The 27,196-nt window shown below is 43.4% G+C and overlaps 1 protein-coding gene and 1 long non-coding RNA gene across 2 annotated transcripts in view; one reads left to right on the forward strand and one right to left on the reverse strand.

Moving 5' to 3' along the window:
• The window catches only part of LOC117895721 (frizzled-2), a 96,417-nt gene that overhangs the window by 15,402 nt on the left and 53,819 nt on the right, over positions 1-27,196 (reverse strand). The window contains exon 6 of the mRNA XM_034803578.1: positions 3,461-3,549. The gene's annotated coding sequence lies outside the window, so the exon portion shown is untranslated. The remainder of the gene's footprint in view (positions 1-3,460; positions 3,550-27,196) is intronic.
• LOC117895728 lies at positions 8,218-16,655 on the forward strand. The gene is made up of 3 exons (XR_004648959.1): positions 8,218-8,364; positions 9,611-9,612; positions 16,636-16,655. It is a non-coding gene; the product is annotated as an uncharacterized LOC117895728 (long non-coding RNA).

The raw sequence follows: 27,196 nt of genomic DNA on the forward strand, positions 1-27,196 counted from the left end.
GTGGAAACCAATGAACTCTTGGTATGCACCGCAGATGCATCTGAATTCTGCATTCTCCATTCGGTGGCTTCGTGGCAGACGCTTTTCAAAATAGCTCCCGAGAGCAGACACGGCCCACACATTTTCCCCCCATCACTGTTCACTACGCTCCACTGACATACCCCATGGATCCCCTCCCCATGCTAAAGTGCAGGCGGCTGCAATCAACGCACTTGTTCCTGTTTTTCTTTCGCTTTTCCCGCTTTCCCGCTGCTGATGTGGCAGGTTGCAGCAGCAGGTCTACTAGCTGTTGTGGCTGGGCGCTCTGGCGGTGCTGATTTTCTTGTTATTGTTGTAAACTATTTATGCATTTCGAAGTTTATTTGAAACTTGAACAGCCAACAGTAGCGGCAACACGCGCCATTCCCTCCGTGGCATTTCGAATGTTGTTCGAGATTCTTATTCCCATTTCCATACACATTCCCATTCTGCATTTGCCCATTTCCATTCTTCTGCCACTGCCCCACACCCCATGCCTCCTGTTTGTTGATTTTATGAACTGTTTTTCTTGCTTCACTTGCTGCTCTCTCAGTCGGGGGCCTGCAATTGCCGCTGGTGCTGCCCGTGCTGCCACTGCCCTCCGGCCACATATGGTCACCTTAATTTACCGTGCAACACACATACACACACCCACCAGAACGGGAGAGAGAGAGAGAAAAAAGAAGGACGGGTGGGGGTGCCTCAAATAATTTATGCCTTTTTCCTCGAGTTTTGGTTTATTTTTTCAAGCGCATTTCAACAGATCCAACAATCAGCGTGATGTTCGGGCAGGAAACCAGCACCAAGGGATGCTTTTGGATTGTGTGTTGGCTGATGTTCCTCCACCCTGTACAACACTCGACTCCACACACACACACACCCAGTGTGGAGAAGCAGCCCAACCCCTTCAATGCCCCCACTCAACGGGTGGTGGTGTTGCCTGCCTGCCTGCCTCTGGCCTGCCTGAAGGTGCGTTTGGTGCGTGCCTCAAACGCCTGCTGTACATCTTTTGGTATGGATCCCTCTTGTTTACACTGACGCCGTCGACCATTCCATGCCTCCTGCTTCTCCTCCTGCCGCACCGCTGCCCGACGTGCCACAAAAGTTGGTTTCCAATTGAATCAGGCAATTGGCTCTCCGATTCGAAGGTGGAAACTGATTTGGAAACAATCCCCAGTTTCAATATTGCTGTTTGATTTCGGGATTTCGTGGCTGTAGCTTAACTGGATACTTTAGTTAGCTTTAGGAATGTTATTTTTCTTCGATTCCTCACAGATTGACAGGTTTTACGTGCATTTAAGGAATAAAGCTATAGATTCAGTGATTTATCTATGTATCTTTAATTCTTGGCATAATTCCCTCGAAAGTTTCCCAACAATTTCATCAAAAATTATCTCATCTTTTACCAGCTTCCACTCCCAAACCCATGAAATCGAATGATCTCCCACTGCACCACTCACATTTCCAATGAACTCTGTCCCCATCTCTCTTCTATAAACAGAGAAAATATGAAAATATCTTTAGAACATTGATTGACTGCTCGACATGATCGGACGTGAACACAATTCGGTTTACAAGAGAAACAGGGAGAGGTGGCTAGAGGAGAATTACGAAAAGTAGAGGGAGCAGTGGCTAGAAGAGGAATAGTGGCTAACGGAGGAAGAGAAGAAAGAGTGGGAGGTAGAGTTAAAGTTGTGGGAGGAGGAGTAGTGCTCGAGCCTACAATTATAATTCAATTAACAGTGGAATTCTCTTCTCAATTCTCCTTCACCCTCACGTTCGGTTCTGTCGCTCGACGGACAACGAGCGCCACATGCTGGGTGAAGTTGGAAGTGGGGGCGGGGCTGGGTAGAAGGGGTATTCAATGCATGCTCTGGCATATTTAATTAGTTATTTTGTATTTGTAATTTCTCAACAGAAAAGTAGTGTAAACAAAAACAAAACACAAGAGACACAAACGAAGTAAGGAATGACTGACAAATGACGATGTCGATGTCGATGATGATGTGTCATTTCTATATGGTTTGCTCCCATCTGGCAGCCGAAACGAATCGAGTGGCGTCCGTGTATTTATGGAAATATTTCCATGTTTTAATTACAGAGAACATTTCGAAATGTCTCGCATAACAAATGAGCCGCAAACAAAACATTAAGGGAAAAAAAAGTATTAACAAAAGAGACGGGGGAAAGGTAGGTGGAGAGAAATGCCACAATAACTAGATGAAAAGACACTCGAGACTCGAGAAAAGGGATTCTACTACATTATGAATTAAAGCTGGAATGCATAAGCAGAATTGTGAAATATGAGAGAATGATAGATGGGTAGATGAAGGAGAAGGAGACGAAGCAGATGAAGAAGAGCTGCTGCTGGATGGGTTGTAGCAGAACTTGGCAACTCAACTGCCGGCAGAAGAGCAGAAAGAAGTCAACAGCTCGTTAGCGTTAAAGTGTGCAAAAGATATGCCCAAAGAATCATCACAGTTCTCTCTCGCCCTCTCTTTGAGAACTCACTCTCTGTGGGTCTGTTAGGCTCTTCTGGCATTCTCTCGCTCAAAAGGGTAAACCAACAATGGGGCAACAAGTCGCGTCGTCTGAAGAGATGCATCGCCCACGGCAGCCAAAAACGAGACAACCAAAGCCCAAGTCGTCTCCCGAGAGGGCAACCAGCCTGCTACACTGAGCGAAAAATGGCTTGGAATTTTAAGAGATAAATGTTAAAATGTAATGGAAATTACTTTGAAGGGAATTCGCAAACCTATAAGCAGATTTTACAGTTTATTTCCTGTAAGAAATAAATGTACTAAGATCTTCCTTAAAAAACCTTTAATTTCTCACAGTGCAGCCAGGAGATGCTGCCGTTGTTGAAGTGCAAAATTGGCGTTGAAAAGTAACTGCCGACAACAACCGCAGAAGCAGAAGCAGACGCAGACGAGGAAGATGATGATGATGATGATGATGTGCCTGGGCCTGCTGTTGTGGGAAACTGAATGCTATGCTGAATACTGGACTCTTCTATCCGCTCTCCTTGGACATGGACTTTTGCCTGGTCAATTGCACCAGACAGAGGGTCACACAGAGAAAGAGAAAGAGAGAGAGAGCGCTGGCATTTTTCTCTCCATTGTGTGGCAAACTAAGCGCAATGAAGTAGCCAGGGCCAAAGTGTTAGGTCTCCACTAAAAAGAGAGGGAGGAAGGTAAGCGCTTGCCACTAAGGTCAAGTTTCTTCTGATGCCTTATTTATATTTGCGTCTACAGAGAAGATGTCTTAAGAAATAGAAGCAAGAATAAGATTGACAGGGCAGCTCCATTAAATTGCAGCAACAAATAAAGTGGAAGTCTCTTATGGGAACTTTTCATAGAGGAAAACTTCAATCTTCAAGCTCTTCTTTCAATTAATTTGATCCTAAGCCTGCCATGGCTCTAAACATTTTCAAAGCTCTTACCATTTTTTCCATTCCGTTGGGTTTTATTTATTAGCTGTTTTCTGGTAGATCTGCTCCTCTGGTTTCATACACGGGAATCTCCTCTGTTTCTGTAATGAGATGCAAAAGAGAACAAGCGAAAGATCTGATAAGTTATCTGTTATATTGGGTAAGGTTTTTACGGTGCAGAGACATTCATAAAGCGACTGACATAAAGCTTAAACCGAAGAACACCTTCCATAAATGCAAAATCCCTTCCAGTTCACTCTTTTGTTTATCGCCAAAAGTGGTCGTAAAAGGAATGTTTATAAATTTTGTTATAATTAGAAAATATTAAAAGCACAAAATAACTTAATTATGCAATGGGGCATAAAACCGAATTTATGGCGACCAGCGACACTGTCTGTCCGAAAAGGAATGCGCGCCTCCCCCAAAAAGAGTTGCCTCAATTTGCGGCCCGAGTAACCCCTCTACTAACCAGGAAAATATGTTAATATTTGGACAATAAATTTCTTTGGGGCGGCTAAAGAACAATTGGAGTTGTCTCTGGCGACTTCAAACGCGGAAAAGCGAAAGAAAAACAGCAGCAGCAGCGGCTCCCCACTCCCAACGTCAAATACAAACAGGAAAGGAGAGCAGCGGATGGGGTATGGGGCATGGGTCCTAGGCAAAAGTGGTCTACTTTAATCACGCCACGGGATTAAGGGGCCCCCGTCCGACACGCTGCTGCCGCTGCTGGTTCTGCTGCTGCTGAAGAGATGATGAAGAAGTTGCGTGTGTGCACAGAAGGGGAAGAGCCGGGAAGCTCGCTTACAATTTAATTAACTTTTTTTCCCCTCCTCCTTCTCCTGCCTTGTTCTTTGTTTTTTTTTTATTTCTTATTAAAGAACGCGACTCGAACGTTGTTTGTCTTAACGGCACTCTTTGTATAGAAGTATTTGTTGTGTGTCTCTGTGCGTTAGTCCGTATGTTTATGTGTATGTAATGCAGGTTTAATCAGCCAGCGACAAAAAAAATAGGAGAGTAAAGAGTGGGAGAGCAAGGAGTAGGAGAAGAGGTGATCAGAAGAGTACGAAATAGACAAGTGGGAGAGAGCACTAGAAGAGGTTGGTCCCTCGGTCTACCGCTAAAGAGATTTGCTTGCCCTCCTCCGACTCACCGACTCCCCCACAGATAAGTCAGACAGCCACAATGCAGTCCCTCTGTGCGCGTCGTTGCCGCCTTTGATTTAGTTCTGCTCCGCTCCGCTCTGCTCCCCTTTCCAGACCCCTCTCACATACAATTTGCCACAGGTGTAATCTCTGGTGTAACCAATTGCAGATAAAGTTAAGCAAACGACAGCAAAATGACAATTTTTTAATTATGGCGCGTCTCCCCGACCGCTGCTCTCGCTGTCGCTATACGAGTATCTCCGCCTAATGAGAGATATGGAGGCGGATATGATGGAGATTATTGCGAAAATGTGTGCAGGAGATACTTGGGTTTTTCTTGTTTTTGGGGGGGAGATAGATACTTGAGAAATCTAAACAGTAATTGATTTCGCTCTAAGAACATTAGTGGGACACATTTTGTGCTTTTGTGTTGAGAAATTTCTGTGGAAAAAACCTTGAAATTCTTTTATGCTTTCTGGGTTTCATGTGGCGTGTTTTTGTTTATTTCATTAGAAATTTACTATTTACCCAATTAATGAAAATCACAGCTATTGGAGGGCAAAAAGATAGTTTTCTACTTTTGACGATTACGATTAAATATGATCACATATGGAGTTCTTTCCACTCGTATGACATATTTATTTGTTTTGTTTTCTCGTGGGTATAAATCACTCTGGGCGTATAAATCATACATTTTATCAAATTATATATTTTTCTTTTCATTTGAGACTCTGAAAACATTTCTTTGGGGCGGGGTCTTTAGAAATCTGAAGAAATATCATGTTTTGTCGTATACCCTAAACAAAACAGAATTCCCAGAACAAGAAACCCAATTTGAATTCGAATCCAAGCTTATTTCAATAGAAATCTGAGGCAAAGAACCTGCTTGGAGAGATTGAGAGACTGCGATTGAGAATCGTTTGAGGGGTTCGTTCTTTCGTTCGGTTTCCGACTAATTAAATGGGAAAGATTCTCTGGTTTGAGAATGACTGAAATTTGTAGGCCAATTAATTAAGCACATTATTTATGGCGAAAAAATATTCTCTCTTTCTCTTGGCTTTTCCCACCATTGAGTGATCAATAAAGAGACAAAGAGACGAAGAGAGAAGAGAGAAGACAGCAACCTATCAGTTTCAAAATGTTTAATTTATGACATTGCAAAAAGCCACAATATTTATAATCAAGCCTTTAAATGCTCAACACGACGTCGACCGACCGACCGGAGAGGAGACAATGAATATGTATTGTATCTGCATCTTTTTTGTTTTGTTTTGTTTTTGAAAATTGAAATTGAAATTCCAATGAATCTCAAGGAGCAACAAGGCATTGACTGCCTCTCCGCCGCCTTGTGCCCTGTGCTCGTGTGTACCCTTCCGTTCTCTCTAGAGAAAAACAAATATCGTCGTCGCGTCGTGGCTGTTGCAGGAAGCAGACGAGCGAGCGCAGACCTTAAACAAACAGAAATTAATTATGTTTCGATGCGATGGAGGAGAGACAAGCACCCAAAAAAATAAGAAGATACACGCAGGGAGAGAGCCTCGCCGAGCCCAAAAAAGATACAAAAAGAGAGAGAAAATAACCTGATGCCTTGAAATGCTGAAAATAACAAATTATTTTACTTCGGGAGTTCTCTGTTCTGTTTATAAGAATAATACCGAATGATGTTGTTGTTTGTTTTAACGCGAGGCGGAGAGAGCAGCAGCCGCTTCCTTTTCCAACAAATAAAAAAAGAAGTAGACAAAAAAACATGTGCATACTCGTTTGTAGAGATGTTGCATCCCAGAGATGCGTATCTGCTAGAGCATTGGTTTCTTCCCTTCTATTTTTGGGCATAATTTCAATTAATTTTGCCTGCCTCTAAACAAAGTTGCTGCTGCATCTGTGTCTTGCTACAAAACATTTATGAGTAATATTGCATGCTCGATTGCAGTCAGAGATGGAGGAGGCCCAGGATGGACCGTAGATGATGCTTTTTAATTAGCTTGACATTTATTTTGTGCCTGCCTTTCGGTCGATTCCTCCTCGCATGTCTGTCTGTGGCTTTCTTGCAGTCTGCGGTTATTTTTTTGTAGGGTTAAACAGCGCGTAGATTGATATCTTCAAGTTCATTAGAGTTGCAGCGTGGCTTTAATTGGAAATATGCACAAAGACAGAGACAGCGAGAGAGAGGCCGTGAAGTAGTAGTCGTGCCACACTTGGGTGAGAATTAATGATGCCTGGGGCAGCCCAACAGCAGTCTCCTCGTATCCCCAAGATCTGAATTCTGTTTAAAACTTGGGCATTTTTATACCCCATCTCTCAACTCGTTGGCCTTTTCTTTTCTTTCTTTTTCTGCTGCTCCGTTTTGAGGTTTTGTGCCCCTCCGTCCACCCTTTTTGCAGCCCTGTTTATCTTTGGTCTTTTGTTAACTGATTTCAAGGGAAGCTGCAAAATTAATTAACCGTTTTCTGTATAAGGATTACATTTACTTTCAAATAAGTTTCATTTTGGGCAAGAGAATAATCAAGGGGATATGTACCCATATATCCCCATGGAATAGAAGTTCCCGCGAAAGGTACAAAGTTTCTTCCACCTCAAGTAGCAAAAGGACACGAGTTTCTGCGCTGAAAACAAGTCGTTGAGCTTTAAAGAAATTATTTTCTTGGTCGAAAATATATTCTTTAATTTTCAGATGTTGGGTAGAAATCAGTGTAAATTCTCTTCCAATTTCCATCTCCATCTGGTAACCCTTGTTAATTCTGCTCTTCCAAAACTAATTTCCATTTTGTTTTTTCAATCTTTTTCTGGTCATCTCTCGTGGAACCCGCATGTCTCTTGTCTTGTTAATTTTTCCTTTTTAAATGAGAATTTTCCCTATTTGGTTTTGTGTTTTCTTTTCCCGTTTATGGAAAACTATTTGTTTGTGGGGGTGGAGGGGTGGGGCGGGAGCATAACAAACAAAATTAACACCTAGTCGCTACATTTCCAGCTAAAAACAACCCACACACGAATCACATGTGGCACATGTCCCCCACCCCCTTTCTATCATCGAGGTCTCACAGTATTGCCCATAAGTCAGCGTTCCTAACAAGGTGTCGTCTTGCTAAATGAATTTGTCTCGACTATTCCGACAGAGAAAGAACCTGAGATGCTGAATGCATGTATGTATACGGCCATAAATATTGTAGATGTACTCGTATTTGTATCTGTATCTTTTATTTATGTGTATCTGCGTCCATTATACATTTATAACATGACACTTTTGATTTTATTTCTGTAGAAATCCATCAAAACTGCTTTAATCAGGCAACAAGCTTAATATTTGCATGGCCAATTAGCATATTCAACATTTTCCCCAGAAAACGGTTGAGAAAAAGACTCTGGCAAGACTCTGTATAGAAACCAAGTACTGGGTATCATAACGTTTGGAATGCTTTTTATGTGTGTGTCGCTTCTGCTTAAAATTGCCCAATAAAAACAAAGGGGAAAGACACAACCACAGCAAGAACTAGTGATACGAGAGATACGCATGGCATAATATAATGTATCTGCTATGTAGCTTCTAGGTGCTCTGCTCTCTCTCTACTATTACTGTAATTTTCTACTTGATTTCTGACGCTCATAAATCATCATCAGTTCTACCTCTAGATAGCGTCAGCGTCGTTCGTTCATTCTCGTAGTCGCTTGCCGTTTGCCTTTGTCATTTTCTCGCGTTGTTTTTTCGAGGTAGTCGTCGGTTTTTTTCTGTTAGTCGCTGCGGTTGTTGATTTTTATTATGGAATGTACAACAACAGCGTCAGCGACACCACACATTTAGCGACACAGTTAGCAGCAGAGGCAGCAGCAGCAGGCAGGCAGGCAACAAGTTTGAAACTTTTTTGTTTGATGTATCTGCCAGATACGATACGAATGCCAGTGAAAAATTGATAGCTTGCCTGCCTGTCTAACCAAAACTATGCATAATAAATGATTTTTTTTGTTTGCTTGGAAATTTATTGAAAAATTATAGAAGATAAATCGCTTGAAGATCGCTTGATTTTTGATTACGTTTTTGCAAAAGAAATCTATCCATAAAACGAGGTAAAACAACAACAAAAAAACGGCTACAAGTAAACTGCCATTAAAAGGCAATTTCTCGATGAATTGTTGGCCAAAGACAAATGCTAAAAAAGATCTAAGGGCCAGCCGCACGATTTTGTAGCTTTGTTTTTTGGGTGATTTTTCATTGAAACGCAAATATTTCTCTTTCCGAGAGATAGAGAGAGAGAGAGGGGAGAAAGAGAGAGAGAGGCGTCTGCTGTTGGCTAATTGCCGGGCCAATTCCAATGAGCCATGTGTGGTGATGCCCCGTAGGTATCTTGCGGGTTCATAAATAACCAAAAAACAAAACCACAAAAAACCTAATAGCCGGCAAACAAAATATTCAAAACAAACATGGCCCAAAGAAAGCGGAGCGAAGAAGCAGAAGGTTATGGATGATCCAGTGGGCAATCATGTCAAATTGATTTGAACGAAAGAGTTGGATAGAAAAGGAAAGAAAGAGAGAGAGAGAGCAGCAAAGGAAAATTGAAGGAGCTGCAAAATAAATCAAACAAAACGAAGCAGAGAAACTCCTCTCCTCAGGCAACAGCAGCAGCACCAGCAGCACACAGATACTCAAACACACACACAAATTCGTGGATAGATACGAATACGAGTACACGAGCACGAGTACGGTAGACCCCGCCGGGCAGTTTGATGAATTGCAGCACGGGGTAACAGTTGACTCTTGTTGGGCAGTTTGATGGACGACTTGGCCGCTTCGCGCTGCTGCTGCTGCTCCACCAAGACCTGCTTCAGACCAAACTGCGGGACCCGTGTTTGCCTCAAAAAATTAATCAATATGTTGTTGTTCCTGTGGTTGTTATTCAAACAAGAGACGCAGAGACAGAGAGAGAGAGAGAGAGAGAGCGAGAAATGTTGTTTTCCTTATAATTATGAGGGTCGTTTGCTCAGGTGAACCCTCAAATTATTGGTTTACCATTGAAGACGAAGAAGGTAGGAGTGGCCCAGAGTCAGTTGAGGAGCGCTCGACAATTGTTGGTTTCATAATTATAACAAGATCGTTGAATGATCCATGGGAACAAACACACAATACTGGGGCTCTTCCGACAAATTGCCAAAGAAGATAGATGAGCAGGAATAAAGAAAGAGAGGGAGAAGAACCAAGTGGAAGGACTGAATGAAGAAGTGGTCATATGATGCAAATTTATTCTTTCACAACATTTAAAATAACTTCTATAGTTCCAATACATTTCTAAAATCTTCTAAAACTGGAAAATAAAGTTGTGGAATATAAAAAACAAACTCTAGGCTCCGCTGATAGTTTCAGAACTACCTCCATTTGTATTCACATTAGTGCCTAAGCTGACAGCTCCATCATCCAACGCATCCATTGGCAAAAAAAAGGAATGTTAAACAGGATACAAAACTGACAGGCACAGCCGCCGCAGCGCTGACAAGTCAACTGACGGCTGCAAGTGACTGACTGACTGACTGACTCACTGGCCAAGTGAGTGGAGTGTCAATGCGCTTGTCAATAAATTTTCGCAGCAGCTAAAACAAAACGAAAACGCATCCCACGACGAGATAATCCTCACAATTAAGCCCCAAAGGAGACAAGGCACCCCAAAAATAAGAGTCACGAAAAAAAGTCGTACAAGAAAAGACTTTGACAAGTGGAAAAAAAGTCAACGAGGAGCACACACCACCAAGGCAGGCATCGACAATTTATAGCCAAAGAAGAGGAATGACAAAAAACCAAACAAAAACATAATTTATGGCCGACTTTTGGGATTCTCGGGTTCTCAGCGGGCGAACAGGCAGGTAGCCCAAGGAACGTTTTCTGTAAAATGATCACCTGTTCGACAGAGACAGCGACAGTGTCAGAGTGAGAGAGAGGCAGTTAGAGCCTGCCAGCGACCGGAGAGAGCCTTAAAGCTGCGGGAGGTCACAGTGCACAGTGGTACACACAGGATGTTGTCGAGTATCGCCTCGTAAAGTGCTCCTATTTGCACTGCTTTGGCACCACAGTGCAGCAGCAGCAGCAGCAGTGCCCCGACAGGCAACAGGCAACAAGACCCGAGAGCCTTGCCTCTTTGAGTGTCGCCACAGCAGGAGGCTCCCGTCCCAGAAAGTCGTTTGCTTGTGCTGTGTGACAAAGCGCAATATTTCGAATTTTCGAATTGCAAAAGTGCGGGCCAGGCGATGCCAGAGACACCACATGATGTCCATGTTGCTGCAGCCAAGAAAGACAGGGAGAGAGAGAGAGAGATTCCAATCCTCGATTGTCTTTATGCCTCTATAATATGTAAATTGATATTTTTGTTGGTCTCTCGCGTCTGTGTTCTGGCAACACCTTTAGCTACTTCCTTTCGAATGCCTGGTGAACAGCAGGCGAGTGAGTGTGTCCCGAGTCCAGCCTAACCTTGAGAAAGCGTCTGAAAAATTAATGAAATCATTTCGTCTCAACGATCCTCCACCTCTCTTCGATTCATGCGAAAACTCAATGGCTGAGAGCAATAAAAATGAAATAAAATATTTAACGACACATTTTGTGGCTCGATCGTGGATCGATGAAGAAGAAACCAAACCTGTACCTGCACACAGTACGGAATCGGAGGTAAGGTGTCGCGTTACGCATAATTTATGACCACAGACGAGCCATAAGTTTCCAATGCAAGAGGAAAACTATCTACAAAGATCTCTTTTTCTTTCTCTCTCTCTCTGTGTCTGTCTGCGACATGAGACGATCGACATGCAATGGCTTATCTTGATTAAAGATTAAAGACCAGAAAGATACAGATAGAAAGAGAGAGAGAGGGCGAAACAGAGACTGTTTCCAGGTAAAGCCAAAGGCAGAGCCAGCAGCACCAGCAATTCCCGCTCTCCCCTCCTATCGATTGTGTGTTGTGCTCTCAATGGTAGTTCTTCTGGTAGTCAATGCGCTGCCTCGGCAGCCGAAAACTTTGACAACAAATAATGAAATAATGTACGCCACCAGCCCCCTCAGACACCACACCACTTCACACACCACACCATCACATTTGCAGATAAGATTCCCCCCAGTTAGTGCTTCTCTATTCGTTTGACGGCAATATTGATTCGAATTCGAATGAAATAAACGAAAATTGTCGAAAAAAGAAGAAATAGAAAATACAGCCGCAATTTTTTGTTGTTGAGTAAACAAAGAGCGATAGAGAGAGACGGAGCATGAGATAAGGTGCACAGCAAGCCAAACGGCAAGCAAAAGCGGGGGAAGAACAGTAGGAATCGGTGTAAAAAGTAACTGTTGTGTGCGCTAGAGGTAATGGTAAGAGAATAACAACACCACGGTAGATCTATTTTGCAAGGGAATCTGATTTAAAAGACCAAAACAATCAACACTAATCGAAAAGTTTTCCTTCTTAGCGAAATAGTGGATGATTTCCAGTCCCAAGAGAAGATCAACATTCCATTCAATCCTGCTCTTTAGCAGACTGTCACGATTCCCAGTACGGCAGCATGTCCCCTTAAGGGAGATATTTCTTATAAGAGATAATCAAGGCAACACAAGTACTCATGTGTAAAAAGAGCTCCTCACATGTGAGCTGTTCATACGCAAAGGCATCTTTCACAATAATTTTCACTTTCCAATGCTTTGACTGACTGACATATCCCATTAAACGAATCGGTTGGGAGCCATCCATCGCCACCGCAACTGATCTTTGTGACTGGCAGGCAGTTTGTAATGAAATCTTCCAGATCCCCCACATGAGGAGCGGAGCAGCGCACTTCGCGTAGAAAGGGGTAAGACACGTACCTGAGATGCTGAGACGGTAATCCCCGAAGGAAACTCGAAAAACTCTTGCTGCTTCTGTGGTAATTAAAAACCGCCGTGCGTCTTGTCAGAGTTAATCCAATTTCACGTTGGCTTTACATCAAAACACACACACACTCTCACACACACAGGTTCTCATAGATACTATATGCACGGGGGGAGGTGGAAACTTTGCTTTTTGCTGTTGCTTTTCCTCTCGTCTTGCAAGTAATTTTTACCTTATTTTTCGGACAGATTTTTTAATTAACATTTCGTGTTGCGCCAAAATGTTGTCGCCGTGTTGGGTTGCTGCGCCTTAAGGTGGGTTACTGGGTGGGTGCTGGGGGCGCCAGCAAATCCAATATTTTTCAGTTGACGCCTGTCGTCGTGGTCGTTGTCGACATCCCCATCGATCACAGATTGGGCCCAAAACAAGAGGCGGGCGATCTCGTTTCTTTATAACAATTTTCAACACACATTCTCACATGGCACGAAACACAATTTGTTGTATTTTCATAACTCGTTTTGCTTTTGCTTTTGGTTTTGTTTAGTATTTCTCGTGTTTTTGTATTGTCGCGAACGCGCGAGGACGCCACCGAGTGTTGGTTGGATTGGTGGCTGTTTTTATGAAACTTCTTTTATATCTACGACTGCTATTGTTATTCTGTTAAAAGTGTACGACAAAGGGGCACACACGCACACGAACAAGCAGAAGATGTCACAGATAGTCGCACTGGCGTTTACCGTTGCCTATTTTGTAGTTTCATTATTGATTAATTGAAGTTTGAAAGGTGTAATTAAGGTTCCCCTCCACACACAAATCGCGCAATTGTCCAGCGCCACGAAAAGACAGAGCACAAAAAACCGAACACACCGTACCCGCGAACCGTTCGCTGCGATCGTTGAAAAGAGAATGAGCAAGAGGCAAGAGAGCGAGCGTGTGTGTCGGGTCGGTTCGGGCCGGGGGAGAGTGCGAGCGCAAGCAGCCAGCAAGACCGGAGAGAGCGAGCCCAGTCAGCAGCGGGCATACTCTCTCATTGAGTTTTATGATTTTGGTTAGGCGTTTGGCCTGAGGAAAAGGGTGCATTTCCCATATTATGGAGTGTATGGAGTGCGGTTGGATTTGCAATGGATACATGGATCGTATCTAAGAGAGTGATTTTTTTTTGCCATATTTGGCATGAAGAGAGAGGAGCATTTCCCACCTTATAAAGTGTAAGGGACTCAAATAGTCGGCGCCTAATAAAGATTTACCTTCTTGTGGCCTGAGATACGTGCTCTCTTTTCTTCTATTGCTTTCATAAGTCAATAAATCTGGCAAAGGGAAATTTCTATTGGACTTTATTGATGCCCTTTATGCCAAGATCTGTATGGGTTGCTGCTCCCCATTTAGAGTGTCTCATTAGGCCACACTCGCGCTTCCGCTGTGAAACTTGCACTTTCTCAACCCACCCCCGAGCCAAACAAAATAATGTCAGCCGTTTTTCCTTGGGTGACAAATCTCTCCGAATAGATTGACAGCTCTCCGCGGCCTGCGCTACCGTTTCCACCCATTGCACATGTGCTGCGTTTCGCATGAACCCACCACCCCCCTTCGAAATGCCAGCCACCCATCCTTGCCATCCATCCACTGGCTGGCATCTGTTGTTGTCTGGTCTGGCATATTTTCAGGTTTATTCACTCTCTCTCGCACTCTCTCTGTCTCTGGATTTGAGGAAGGAAGGAGTGCAAGCAAAGCACCCTGCTGACATTCTGCAAGTTCTTTGCGACTTTCAATCCATACAGGGTGTCTCATCTGCCTCTGCCGCTGCCAATCCACCCCCTCCACACTCATCCTCATTAGGCATTACATGTGTATGGAGGGAGGAGGCCTATCAGTGCATGACAATCACAGGAACTAGCGCAAACAGCGCTTTAATTGCAAGCCCTTCCTGTCCTGTCCTGCCCTGTGGAACGCTTCCATGCTCTTTGCGCTAATGAACGCACGTTCCAATCCGCTCTCTCTCCCTCTACATCTCTCTGCTTTGGTCTGCTCTCTCTCTCTCTTTGGCTGTGCCTCTCTCACAACTGGTTTTCTGGTTTTTATCTGCTAAGGGTCTTGTTAAAAGTAATTCGTAACACGTTGTTACCAGATAACGCCGTTCCCGGACCGGCACCGACCACGAGCCAGAAGAGAGGCTCCCCTAACGAGTCGTCGCGTCTGCGCTCTTCTCTCTGACGCCCTTCTTCCTCTGCTGCTTCTCCTGCTTTATTCTTCTGGCTTGTTAGCGTCATCGTTCGCTTGCTAAAAGAGCGATAAAAAGGCAACAGGGGGGGAGTAGAGTAGAGTAGAGGAGAGGAGACCCAAGGCAGGTTTTAGAGCGAGAGAGAGCGATCGTCCAGGCTCACGTTTTGACTTTTGGCTTCGACTCTGCGCAACGGCGCTGATGCGGTTCAATACACCCTGTTCTTTAGCTGCAGGGTGCCTCGATGAAGATTTCTCCATTCGCCTCCTTCCTCTGGCACCACCTCTCCTCTCCTGACCAGCCGGTTCAGGCCTCCTCTTCATACCACACGACCACATGTGGCGGGCTGTATGAGTGATTTTGCCTAGTTAGGAGAGGACCAGCAGCAGGAGGCGGAAGAGGAGAAGCAGGAGGAGGCGGAGCAGGCTTCCAGGTATGCCAAAAGAAGGTGGAAGAAGTGGGAGAGGAAGAGAAAAAAATCTCATGTTTATATGCATTTCGCGGAGAAGAGGAAGCCCAAGTCAGATCTATGTATGTATGTACCATCAACTATAAACAAGAGAGAGGTGGGGCTGCATATACTCGTAAGTAGGCACATCATCGGAATGAAGCTTTTGAATACTCTTACAGATTGATATTTTCAGAGGTATAAGTAATCCAAAGTAGAAAGTAATCTTAAAACGCACACAAATGCGGTTGCGAGAATATGGATCCGTAGAAATCTTCCGTAAATCCATAGTGAACAGTCAAAAATGATAATCTAAAGTCAGTTTCAGCCAGGGAACAGTCAAAACTAAGAGCCAGACAGAGGAATTTGACTTTATCATTTTGCATAAAGATGACCAAAGTTCTGGTCCCAATCATATAACCTTCTGAGAAAGGGTACACAACCAACAAGCAAATCGTGCGCCCGGGCCGCTAATGAACTTACAATGCACGGCTTGTTCAGGCTCCAAAAAGAGGGAGAAGTTGCACAGAGAGAAGAAGTCTGGCTAAAAGCTTAGAGAGGAGTGGGAGTGGGTGCTGATGGCGAAGAAGGATCACTGTAAGAGGGATACGATACAAAGAAAAGACTGCAGCATGCAGAACGCTCACACATACACCCACACAGGGAAAAAGAGTCCCGATTAGAGTTATTTGCAAACTGTGAAACATGAACCCGACCTCAGCAGTCCCAACTGCCGACTCCCATCTTCCAACTACAGCCGCAAACCCGATGATTGACCCACGAAAAAGTCGTCTTGCTCGTTCGTGCTGCAATCAACCATTGGGCGATCTTTCTTCTCTCCTTCCCTTTCTCCTTGCCGCCCTGCCACGATCATGATCAGCAAAACTAACAAGAGGTGTTGCCTCTGTCGTTCGCTGTGTTGTTTCGCTTTCGCAGGCAAAGTATCTGCTGCCCAGGCATCAGTCAGTCATCGTGATTTTCCTGGGTGGTACCTCTCCTCCTCCATGTTGCATGCCTTTTGTCTTTAGGTCTTATACCCTATACATAATGCCAAAGAAGGTAGCGTATTTCGACCCTATAAGGTAAGTGTATCTCCATAAGAATCAACAGGGGACTTGCTAGATGTTTGATCTACTGATATTTCAACCAGAAATGTTCAATCGCGTCTTGGATAGATAGATATGTGGTTAGAAAGATATTCCCAAATTCAGACTACCGCTTTATGAACGACAGACATTCAAGGGTATCAATGGCTTCGGCCCTATAGGACAGTGTTTGCTTCTGGTATTTTTTGTGTGTTTGTTTGACTTGTACTTTGTCGATCGATCGCTGGGTCTGGGGCCTTTGTTTGTTTCTCGCTTCGCGGCCCCCAGAGGGGAATTTCGCTTTAACTAGACAACCGGTGGCGTTGTTGTAGACTCCAACTGACTGTTTGCTGCTGCTGCAATGCTGCACCCGGCGCTCTGTCAATGCCCATTGAAGCCTCATCGCCATCGCCATGCCTCAGACGGCGAAACAGCTCACTTCCCTGGAAATGCTCCGAGCAGCAGCAGCAGCAACAGCAACAGCAACAGCAGGCAAGCCATGCCATGCGATGTCCAAGTTGAGGTTTTTGGCTTTGGGTTGGGTCTCCCAACTGACAAATCAATTGAGTCTGAAGGACTCCAACGTTAAGTACAACTTACAAATGAGTGAGGATCCACTTAAAAGCTCATAAATCTTGGCAACAATTGAAAGATCATTAATCTTACTGTAAGTACACAGCAAGAAAACACTTAAAGGGAGGGAGTAGAGTTTAAAGAGTTGAAGAACACTCTTGGAGGAATACATGAATAATCATTAAAGGACACACGAGTGTTCAGAGAAAGTTGCAGAGGAAGAGCGAGAGGTGTAAACAAAATCACTTTAATGAGCTTAATTCTGTAGGTTTGATTATAGGATTCTTTTCAAAAATATCCATGAAACCCACAAACAAAATCGATTAAATTTTATGAGCTATTAAATAATGATCCTTAGTTTATTATCGGAAACCCACCCATTTCATGGCTCTATCAATGCTACAACCTAGCCAAGTTCAAGGCTCACAGAAATCCGTCTGCCTCGCAATCAAAGACTCTTTTAATTAATGAATTCCCATCCAGAGATCATCGCAGATCATCATCGCAAAACGAAATCAAGTAAACATTTCAATTAACGTCGCCAATACGCTGAGGGAGCAATGAGCAGAGTGCTATCTCTCAGTAAGTATAGATCGGTATTCCCTGCTCTGCTATGGCGAGGAACATCAATGTCATCGCAATGAGACCACACTCAAAAGTACTAGAATTCCACAATCGTTTCATTGGACAGGCGCAGCAGGGAGCGGAGGGGAGGTGACGTGCGAACGGAGACCAATTAATGCGCCACTACAAATCTCATTTTCCATAAATAAGCACGATTTATGGCCATCGAAATAAATATTATTACATATTATTATCATTATCGCAAATGAACGAACAAAATTGAACAAAAAAACGGAGAAAAAAACCCAGAGAGAAAGAGAGAGGTGCAAGAGGAGCAAGAGGAGCAAAACAATTGTCAATCACACGGAATTATTATCAGTAGAAGGGTAGACGATAGAGGAGTCGGGGGATTGCAGCACACGCATGGCACAAACATCGAGTCGAAACGAATCGAACTGCAGTCGACGATCATAATAAAGCATTAAAGAAAATTAAGATACAACAGAGAAAGAGAGAACACGAGAGAAACGAGAAACGTACAAATAATTCACACCAATCCCAAAGCAAATTATGGAATAGTTAGGGATAGTATTTCCTCCCGATAACCTCACACGTCAGAGTCAGACCACGAAGAAGATAACCCGCATAGATATCGTGCATAGTGGAACCCAAAAACAAATTCAACAGCAACGGGAGTACAATATTGAAATTTATGGCCCAACTAAATTGACAGGCACAGCACACACCAAAGAGCAGGAGGGGTGGGTGCCATACATATAGTAAATACTGTATATTTGGGGGTATATAGTAGTGCCAGATATTGCCAGCAGCTACCGCATAATTGAGCTTGTAAATAACAGATAATGTTTGGAATTTGTGGAGCAAAGAGCAAAGCCCGCGACGTGGTTTCAAATGTATGCAGCGTGCTGCAACATTTTCTTTTGCAGTAATATGTATTCCCTGTGGAAATTTGGCACAGATGTGGCCAAAAAAAAAAAAAAGAACAAGCTAAAATCTTTTCCAATTCATTAAGGACAAAGGAAAAGCAAAATAACATTAAATGACATGAAGGGAATTCCTCTGAATTTTCTCTCCCTTTTTACTTTGAGGGAAATGAAAAAACTTTTGCAGAAAAAAATTCCCCATCGATGAGCGAGAGCCAGAGATTAGAGGGGAAGCTCCGCAACCAACTAACCGGAACAATTGCAGTGCGCCAAACAATGTGCAACATGCCAAAGCAGTCAAGAGGAAGAAGAGGAACAGAGAGAGAGAGAGAGAGAGAGAGAGAGAGAGGGAGGGAGCAGCAGCAGAAGGAGTTAGTAATAGTTGGGGGACACGAGACTGGCAAATCGAGCGACAACTGCTTTCTGGGTTGGTTCATGGCTTTGGCTGTTGTGTTGCTCCACTAAACAAAAGTTGAAAGCTAAAAACTTTGCTGGCCAAAACCAAAACTAGTGACAAAACGAGAGGGGGCGAGAGCACAAGGAAGAGATCGGGTCAGGTCGTGGGGGCCAAATGCAGTTGCTGAAATCAGATAGCAACAATAAGAAGAGAGACCAAAGACCAAGCAAGAGCAAAACCAAAGGAGTTCTGCATCCAGTAGAAGTAAGAGTATGTGGAAGTAAGAGCAGCAAAGTAGAAGTTCTGGAATTATTTGGAGCAGGAGAAAAGTTGGGGGCATGCTTATATGTGGGAGTTATGTTGGGGACAGTTTATCGACACATATCGGAGTTATATGACTGTCAAAATCTACACATTCAACAGACAAACTTTGACTTGAGACTTTGGCTGTTCCCCCACCAAACCCAAAAACATTAACTCAACTTGTTTGCAGTCTTCCCTGCCTGCAATTCTCTTTACTTTACGCAGAAATATGCACACAAATTTTGTGTCATTTGTTCGGGGCAAAAACTTTTTACAACAAAGTTTCCACATTTCCATGTGCGTTGCCCGTGTGCTCGTGTTTGTGGTTACAGTTTTTGGGTGTTCGAGCTGCATCAGATTTGATTGCTTTTTCATTGTTTTCGAATGGTTTTTTGAATGTTCTGAGGAACAAATGTGCTTGTGTGTGCCGGAGAGAATCGATTAAAATCATATTTATGAGGTGACACTGCAGAGCGGGGCGTGGAACGAAAAGTTCCCATTGTCGCCAAGAAAAGTCAAAGATTAATGGCGATTTCATTGGAGATTTCTTAGGGCTTCTAGGAGTGTAGTAAAATTTAGAAAAATTTGTGAAGATGGAGATTATTAAAGGAATACTGCTCTTTGTTTTCTAAAATATTTTAATCTGCAACATGGTTTGTGGTTCCTCTGGGTGTCGTTGGATGTATCGCAGTCTGGAAGGAGCATATCCTGCATCAAATTTTGAATAAAAGTACTTTACTATTGTATATTTGTTATAGGGATATTCCTTGTAAACGGTTCTCTAAACTAAGCAACTCCTCAAGGTTTCAACCAGCAATTTATTCGAGGGTTCAATCAAAGAGTTCACTACATTATAGGGCTGAATTTTCCAGCTGAATTTCCTCTCTTTACTTTCAATGGAAATTTCAGTGTTTCTGTTTAAAGTCTTACATTTTCTTTGATTTTAATTTGCATTCCTAAAACTTGCATAGTTCACATAGAAGATCTTTGGGTTAAATGAATCTCAAGCATTTCCTCAAAATTCTAGTTGTGATATCCCACACCTCTCGCTTTGGCCAGGTGGCCTTTTTGTAGCCATATAAGCTGGCTTAACACCTTCATGGCCCACTCCCCTGATACTGCTCTTGTCATATAGACACAACCGAACTATGCACTTTTGACCTCAGGAAACACGCAGAGACACAAACACACACATGCCGAGCAGACAGAGAGTGTGAGAGAGGAGGAGCAGCAGGAAGAGAGAGGGCCATAAAATGTCCGTTAACCATTCAAAAGGAAACCCACAAAAGTACACAAAGAGTTTTCCGGGTAAATTGCAAAAGCGTTTTAGAAAACACACATTTAAAGTCAGACAACGACTGGTCCAAGGTCAAGTCTTGTGTGTGTATGTGGCAACCAGAAATCCATGCCAAAGGGTTAACTAGTCAACGGTGACCCTGCCGCCCTTTCCACGACTGTAAAATGAAATTTTTTGGAAAAATCAAACGATTGCAAAATTGTTCAATATTTCGCCTTGGCTGCACTTGAGCTCAATTTGAAGAGTGGTTTTATTTCGTGTTTTTTTCTTGGGTGGGAATTGCTACGAGTTCTGATTTCCGATTTCTAGCCTTCAATTTATTAACCTCAATATCAATTGTAGCGCATAAATCACGATAAAAGTAAATACAAGAGCTCTGCATATTTCAAAAAGAAAAAAAAACGCCAAAAGAAACGAAAATCAAAGGAAAATGAATTTACTGACTATTGGGAAGTGCCCAACGAAAATACCCTTTAAAATACAATTTTATATGCAATGCAATTTTCTCAAAAATATTACAAAGAAAATCAAATTGAGTGAACAGCATACAAATGCATACATACATACTTATGTACATATATAAGAATAATTTAGCAGCGATCCTTGCCCACAAAATGTATACATTTTAGGTTCTGTGTAAACCCATCATGCCCTTTTCGGGAGAGAGTATGTCAAACGAAACGAATTCATTTGAAGCAAAAACGGATGTAAAAAGGATTGCGCTACGGCAGTGATTTTCAATTTAAAAAATTGCACGCAAAAGCGCCACAAATCAAAGGAATTGACTTTGGCCCTGGAATGGTTCTCCAGGGCGGTGCGAGGGGCAGGGAGAAATCAAAGTGGGAGGCAAAGTGGGCTGCTGGAGCCCCATCACTACAATAAATTTCAATCTACTCGTAAAAACTTAACTAAAGGCACGCACACAGCGAGAGAGGCAGAGGGGTGCGAGCGCGGTAGCTTCTGTTCTGAACGTAACGGAACTTCTCTTCTTTTGCTGTAAAGTATGTACTCTGGCGGGGGGGAATGGCAGGGCAGGGTGGGGCATTGCAGGCCGAATGCAAAGCGAGTGTAAAACGCCACGCCCTCTAAAACCAATACACGCCACAATAAATATCAATTGAAAATGCTTTTACAGCAAAAGTCAGTCAAAGCGACACAGAGAGAGAGAGAGTGAGAGATTGTGTACCCCGAAGAGAGCAGAAGAGAGGACTTCAAATTGAGCTTCAGCATCGATGGACCTGCAAACGCAAATGCGAATGCAAAAGAAATCAATGGCAAATGCCGTTTCACTTTGAGCAATTGAAGGGAATTTATAATTAATAAATGCCCCCCAAGTGTTGAGCCAATGAGAGAGAGAAGTCGAGAGAGGACGAGTGTGAGCGAGAGTCAGAGCACAAGTGCTGATTAGTGCAATGACAAAGCAATCAAAACACTTTAGCCCAACGTGGCAATTAAAATTCACAAAAGCCCAAAGCCTTTGCCCACCTCTCCACCTCCTCTCCTTCAGCATTGAGTGGTACCCCTTTCCATATTATGGAGTGTGTGTGTTTGGCGCCATCTATTGACCACAAGCGGCAACTGCTGTTTGATTGCTGCCAAAAGGGAAATCAAAGAGAACAAGGAATGGAAGGCTCTGAGCGCTCCAAGAAGTTTGCACCAAAAGGTACCCTTTAATAGGGATTTTTATTAGGAGAACTAAAAGATGGACATTTTTATATAATTTGAAACTATTTATATATGTATATTGCCAACAGAGAAATAAGAATAGAAAGATAACGGGTGTTAATTATGAGGAATAAACCCTCCCCCAGGAACGCCTTCCGGCAATGCAGATGCAGATTATGTAGATGTTTGAAAAAGCATCATACCCACTGCAAATATATACAAAGGGAGAGAGCGAGAGCCACAGAGAGCCGTGTCATTGCTTGTGCGTGGGGTATGCATCTGTGTGTGTGTGTGTGTGTGTGTGTGAGTGTGGAGCAATCACACCAAATAAATGATTCACTGCATTTGCACATTTGGAACAGAAGGAGAGACAGTCCAAGCAGGAGCAGGAGAAGGAGAGACTGTGGAGGCACAGGAGAGCCACAGGGAAAGCCGCAGCAGCTGGGGGCAGCAGAGACAGTGGAAGTAGCAGAATCAGCAGCATCAGCCACTGGGAAGCAGGGAGCCACAGGGAGAGCATCAAATTCTGGGCAGCAGGAGTCAGGAGAGCAGTTGTCAGGAGAGCGTGAGACCAGAATAGCGTCGGAGAGGAAGTTGGCAGTTCCGGAGAAGTGGCGAATTATTCATGTGGTTGCGGCCAAGAGAGCCGTGCGGGGATCCCATTCCCATGCCCGTTACCCTTTACCCATTCCCAACCGAGACGAGGCGACTTATCTGTCATCAACCACACAGTTTAGTGGCAAAGGAAATTACTTTCGATCTCCGAGCGGCAAAATGGCCGACGGAAGTTGGTCGAGATGAATGGATTTTGGGCATGGTTGAGCCCCAATGGATGGATGAATGGATAGACGGATGGATGGATAGCTGGTGGACTGAATGAATGGTTAGATTAACGCGGCGCAGCAAATTGAAGGTGTTGGAAATGTGCTGCTAAAACCATGGCGCATTATTGCAATGGAAATAAAAGCAGTGGCAGTGGATGTAATAAGGGAAATAGTCGACTAAGGGATACCCAGGTAAGGCAACAAAAACCTGGGATTTCAATTCAAATTCAACGTGATCCATCTTAAAACTCAACGTATTCCCTAGTGACAAATTCAATTCTATCCCAATATACCCCACGCACGCAGGCACACGAATATAATTGGAAAACCCACCGAAAAATGCAATTCAAATGAGTTTTTGCAAAATGCAATTAACAGAAATTTGTTGTGGCTGATTGTTTTGTGAGCGGCATTAGCCAGGGCTAATAATGAGGCTTGAAATTGCTCGAAAAGGGCATTGAATATGTGAGGAGAATTGAGACGGGGCCTAAGACGGGGCTGTGACGAATCCACTGGACAGCGGAATAATGTGAGAATTCCCACAGAGAAGCAGAGAGAAACTAAAGCGTGTTAAATCTCAGAGTCCCTCAATGGCCTCGGTCTCTTGTCGTTGTCGTTGTCGTTGTCGCCGTCGCCTCTATTCAATGTGTGTCTGGGCTGGCTTTGGCTCTCTGTCTGGCAGCTGTGAAAATCCAATTTTCAGTACGCCTAAGCGGATGTAGACGTAGTCCTGACAGGGTCAGGACCACGACCATTCACAAAAGAAAACCAAAGAACACACACACACACACACACACAGAGACATGTGAATTCAGAGAGAGGCCGTGAGAGACATGGCGCTGGCATTTAAGTGACATTAGCGGATGACATGTCTCGTCGTCCTGCGACTGCGGTTGGTCCCTCGAGCAAGGACCACAGGATGCAGCAGAACAGGGATGCAGGCGCTTTAGAAATTACTTTCTGTTTAGACAACATTATGGATCGTTTATTGCCAGTTTTACAAATTGTTTACCCATTCTTTCTCTCTAATCAATTGAGAAACAGAAATAAGGAAAGAAAGAAAAAAAATAAAGAAAACTGTCGCCGAGGTTCAATCAACTTTCATCCATCTATCCTGCCCCCAGCCCTGCTCTCATGTCTGTCACTCATCACCAGTAAACAACAAAAATAGCAGGAAACTTTTTCTATTCCGAAAATTGGCCAGAAACGGAAAATGTGCTGCAACACGCCATGTCCCTCCTCTCTCTAAACAAGGGACAACAGTGAGCATTGAGGGTCACGGTATATAGTTGGGGAAAACTAACCGGTTAAACTACCGTATTTTTGATCAAATTTTCGTTTTCCATTTATGCATTTTTCATTGCAAATCATGCATAGCCCTGCTGCTGCTGCTGCAGGAGGCAGGAGGCAGGATGGAGAAGGGACCACCGCACTGTCAGCCCCGCATCAGAGCTTGTCAATTTTCCATATAGTTAAGCAATTTTCTGCTGTCATGATACCAGGACGAGTACGAGGCGTACGAGGAGTCCTGGCGTAGTGAGTGTAGTTTTCCACAGAACTGTTCAAGTAGCCAGACATCAAGCTGATTTGGCATGTGATTTATGGGAAATTGATTAAATGTTCTGCAGGGGAGGCACAAAGAGTGAGAGATTGAAGAAACCTACAAATATTTAAGGTAATAGTTTGGGATAGAGTTGGGGTACTTAAGGATATGGATATTGGAATGAATTTAGCAAGGAGTTACTTAGAAATGTATAAATAAAGAGAATTTTAAGCACACATCACTAAACTATTACACCGAAAAGAACAACTTCCATCTGCCAGAAGTAACCCAACGTTGATTTATGATATCTTTATTCATATTTTGACAAGGAAATAGAAAAGCAAAACCAAAATGCCGACAATTGACGCTCTTAATCTTAATCTAAGCGTCAGTCACAGCCCACAAAGGGGTCGCGATCAGTGATCCAGAAACCCTCGATGCAGAGGGCCACATGGTAACAACAAACACAAACAAAAGCGATTGTAGGCTACAATCCAGCGTTGAGGAGCAGCCGTGCAAACATTCAAGCGGTGTGGCAGGGGCAGCAAGCAAACTCAAATAAATCGCTGGAAAATCGTAAGAAAAATGCGCCATAAAACACAGGAAGGGAAAGAGAAAACTGAGACTGAAATCGAAATCGAAACAGAAACAGAAACAAAAAAAAAGAAACGCGTTGACAGTTTTAGGCAAGCTGTCGATCAAAAAAAGGTAAAGAGAGACCAGTCCCCAGGCGACAAATCCAATTGCAGTGCAGTTCCGTCCCATAGTTTCACACCTTGCGAGGGGTATGAGTGGGGGTAGCGGATGGAGGCGGGGAATCGTTGTACGGTTGTAAAATGTGCTGCACAATCAGTGCTTGAAATCTAGAAAAATCAACAATGGGAATCGAACCTCTCTAACTTCCACTAAACAACTGTGAGGAGTGGGGCCGAGTGGCAGTAGGGCCGCGAGTTTATCAGGGAGTAGAGAGGTACATACAAACATATAATAATAAATAAAGAAAATATACTATATATGAAAGCAGGCTAGCAGAGAATCATGAACGAACTGTGCAACATTTACACAGGATAAACCTATGGGCAATAGAGGAATTTTATCAGAGGGTTTGGCAGATGGCAGTTGCATGGATGGTTGGGTGTTAAGATAACTCAAAACGTGTTAAAAGATCTTAAATGAAACCATCTGAAGGTAAGAATGAATTAAAGAGAGCAAGGAAACAACGCATAATTACAGTCATTAAGGAGAATAGACACTTGTTCAAGCCAGATACAAGGGAAGCTAGGGCATTCCTTTAGTACAGATTCGCCTTCACATTTGTAGATATTTATGACCATGCAATCAAAAGAGAACACACACAAAAACACACTTGGCGTTCCCTGGAAGCTCAAAAGGCTTTGGGGAAAAATTAAAGATATGGGAAACACTCTTATGAGGGGCACTGAAAACTGCATTGATATGTAATTCAATAGCAAAACCAATAAACTGCAATTGTCCGTGAGGTTTTATTCTGTTCTGCTGTTTTGTAGGTGGTGGACCACCCCAGGTGTGTGCCAAACGAAGGTAAACACCTTCGATCCACAATCTCTCTCTGGGCCATTCACGCACATAAATCAAAGCAGCACCCGTCGTCGATGTAGATACGATAGATAGCTACGGCTGCAGAAGTTGGTTGCAGCAGCAAACAACAGTTATCTGTGTGGCAGGCTGGCTGGCTGGCTGGCTGGCTGCAACACAGTTTCGGTGGCATGAGTAATCGTTGCTGAAGTTTCAACTTCGGGAGTGGTTCTAGAAATGAATTTTAAATATTTTATCAATGCTTAGTCGTGACTGGAGTCTCTCTCCCTGTTCTCGTTCTTATTCTCAAATCAAATGGAAGTCAAGTCAGACCCCAAAGAAATGCCCCGACTGTGGGGACGACAAATAACTATATGTGAGTCACGTACACAGAGTGGAGCATGTAAATGACTTGGGTGACAAACAGAGACTCGACTCTACAGAGTGTGCACCCTCATGCCCCCTTTCGATGGGGTAGTCAGAGACCTTGTCACATTGTCTCAACAGACCAGCAGAACAAAATTACACCCAGAAGTAGGAGTAGGAGTAGGAGATTTTCGGGGTCTCAGTGTCTGTCTACGTCTCGTCTCTGTTAACTTTTGTTTTGCTCATTCGTGACACGCGCCAAAACACAAATTTTTCTGTTCGATTTATGCAATTGAGGAAATAACTTCGACGTCTGTATAGAAGATTGCTTTCGGGTTTTGTGGGCTTGTGGTTTTGTCCTGAGGATGGAGATGGAGATGGCAGCCAGGCAGACCAATAAACGTTTTGCGGTAAATGCGAAATTAATAATTAAGCAGATTCGGAGCAGGAGCTGCGAACGAGGGATATTTATTGCCAATGTCGTCAATTGGTAGCTCCACGAAGTGTGATTACGATTCAGGAGTAAATGGAAGCGAAGAGAGTCGAGAACAGAATGAAGATGGAACTAGTTGGTGCGACAAAGTAATCACACAGTTTGTACAAGTATTTGCATTTATAAGTCAGTGGCAGGAGCGGGTAGATGAGTCACTTGCCTCTTGAAGTACAAGTCTCACTGGATTGAATCGTTTGGGGTATATTTTCAGGCAAAAAAGTCACTAGTTCAACGTTCCATCTGGTGTAATTCTTCTTAACTTGTACCCCAGCAAAGGCTTGAATAATTTCCCTTCAAATGCAAGAAAATTTCAAAGGAAAAATATCAATCAAATAAAATTATTCCCCACCAAAGTTGACTTTCTTTTTGTGCACTCTCCCTAGTTAGTGGATCTCAATGCCCTCTTTCATTTCGTGGCCCAATCCCCTTTTTCGTTTCGTGTTGGATCCCACACACATTGAGGAATTTATGTGCCACATGACTGTCTCATAATTTCAATATTCATTTCT

This window comes from Drosophila subobscura, chromosome J, assembly GCF_008121235.1.
Source record: "Drosophila subobscura isolate 14011-0131.10 chromosome J, UCBerk_Dsub_1.0, whole genome shotgun sequence".
Taxonomy (NCBI): Eukaryota; Metazoa; Arthropoda; class Insecta; order Diptera; family Drosophilidae; genus Drosophila; species Drosophila subobscura.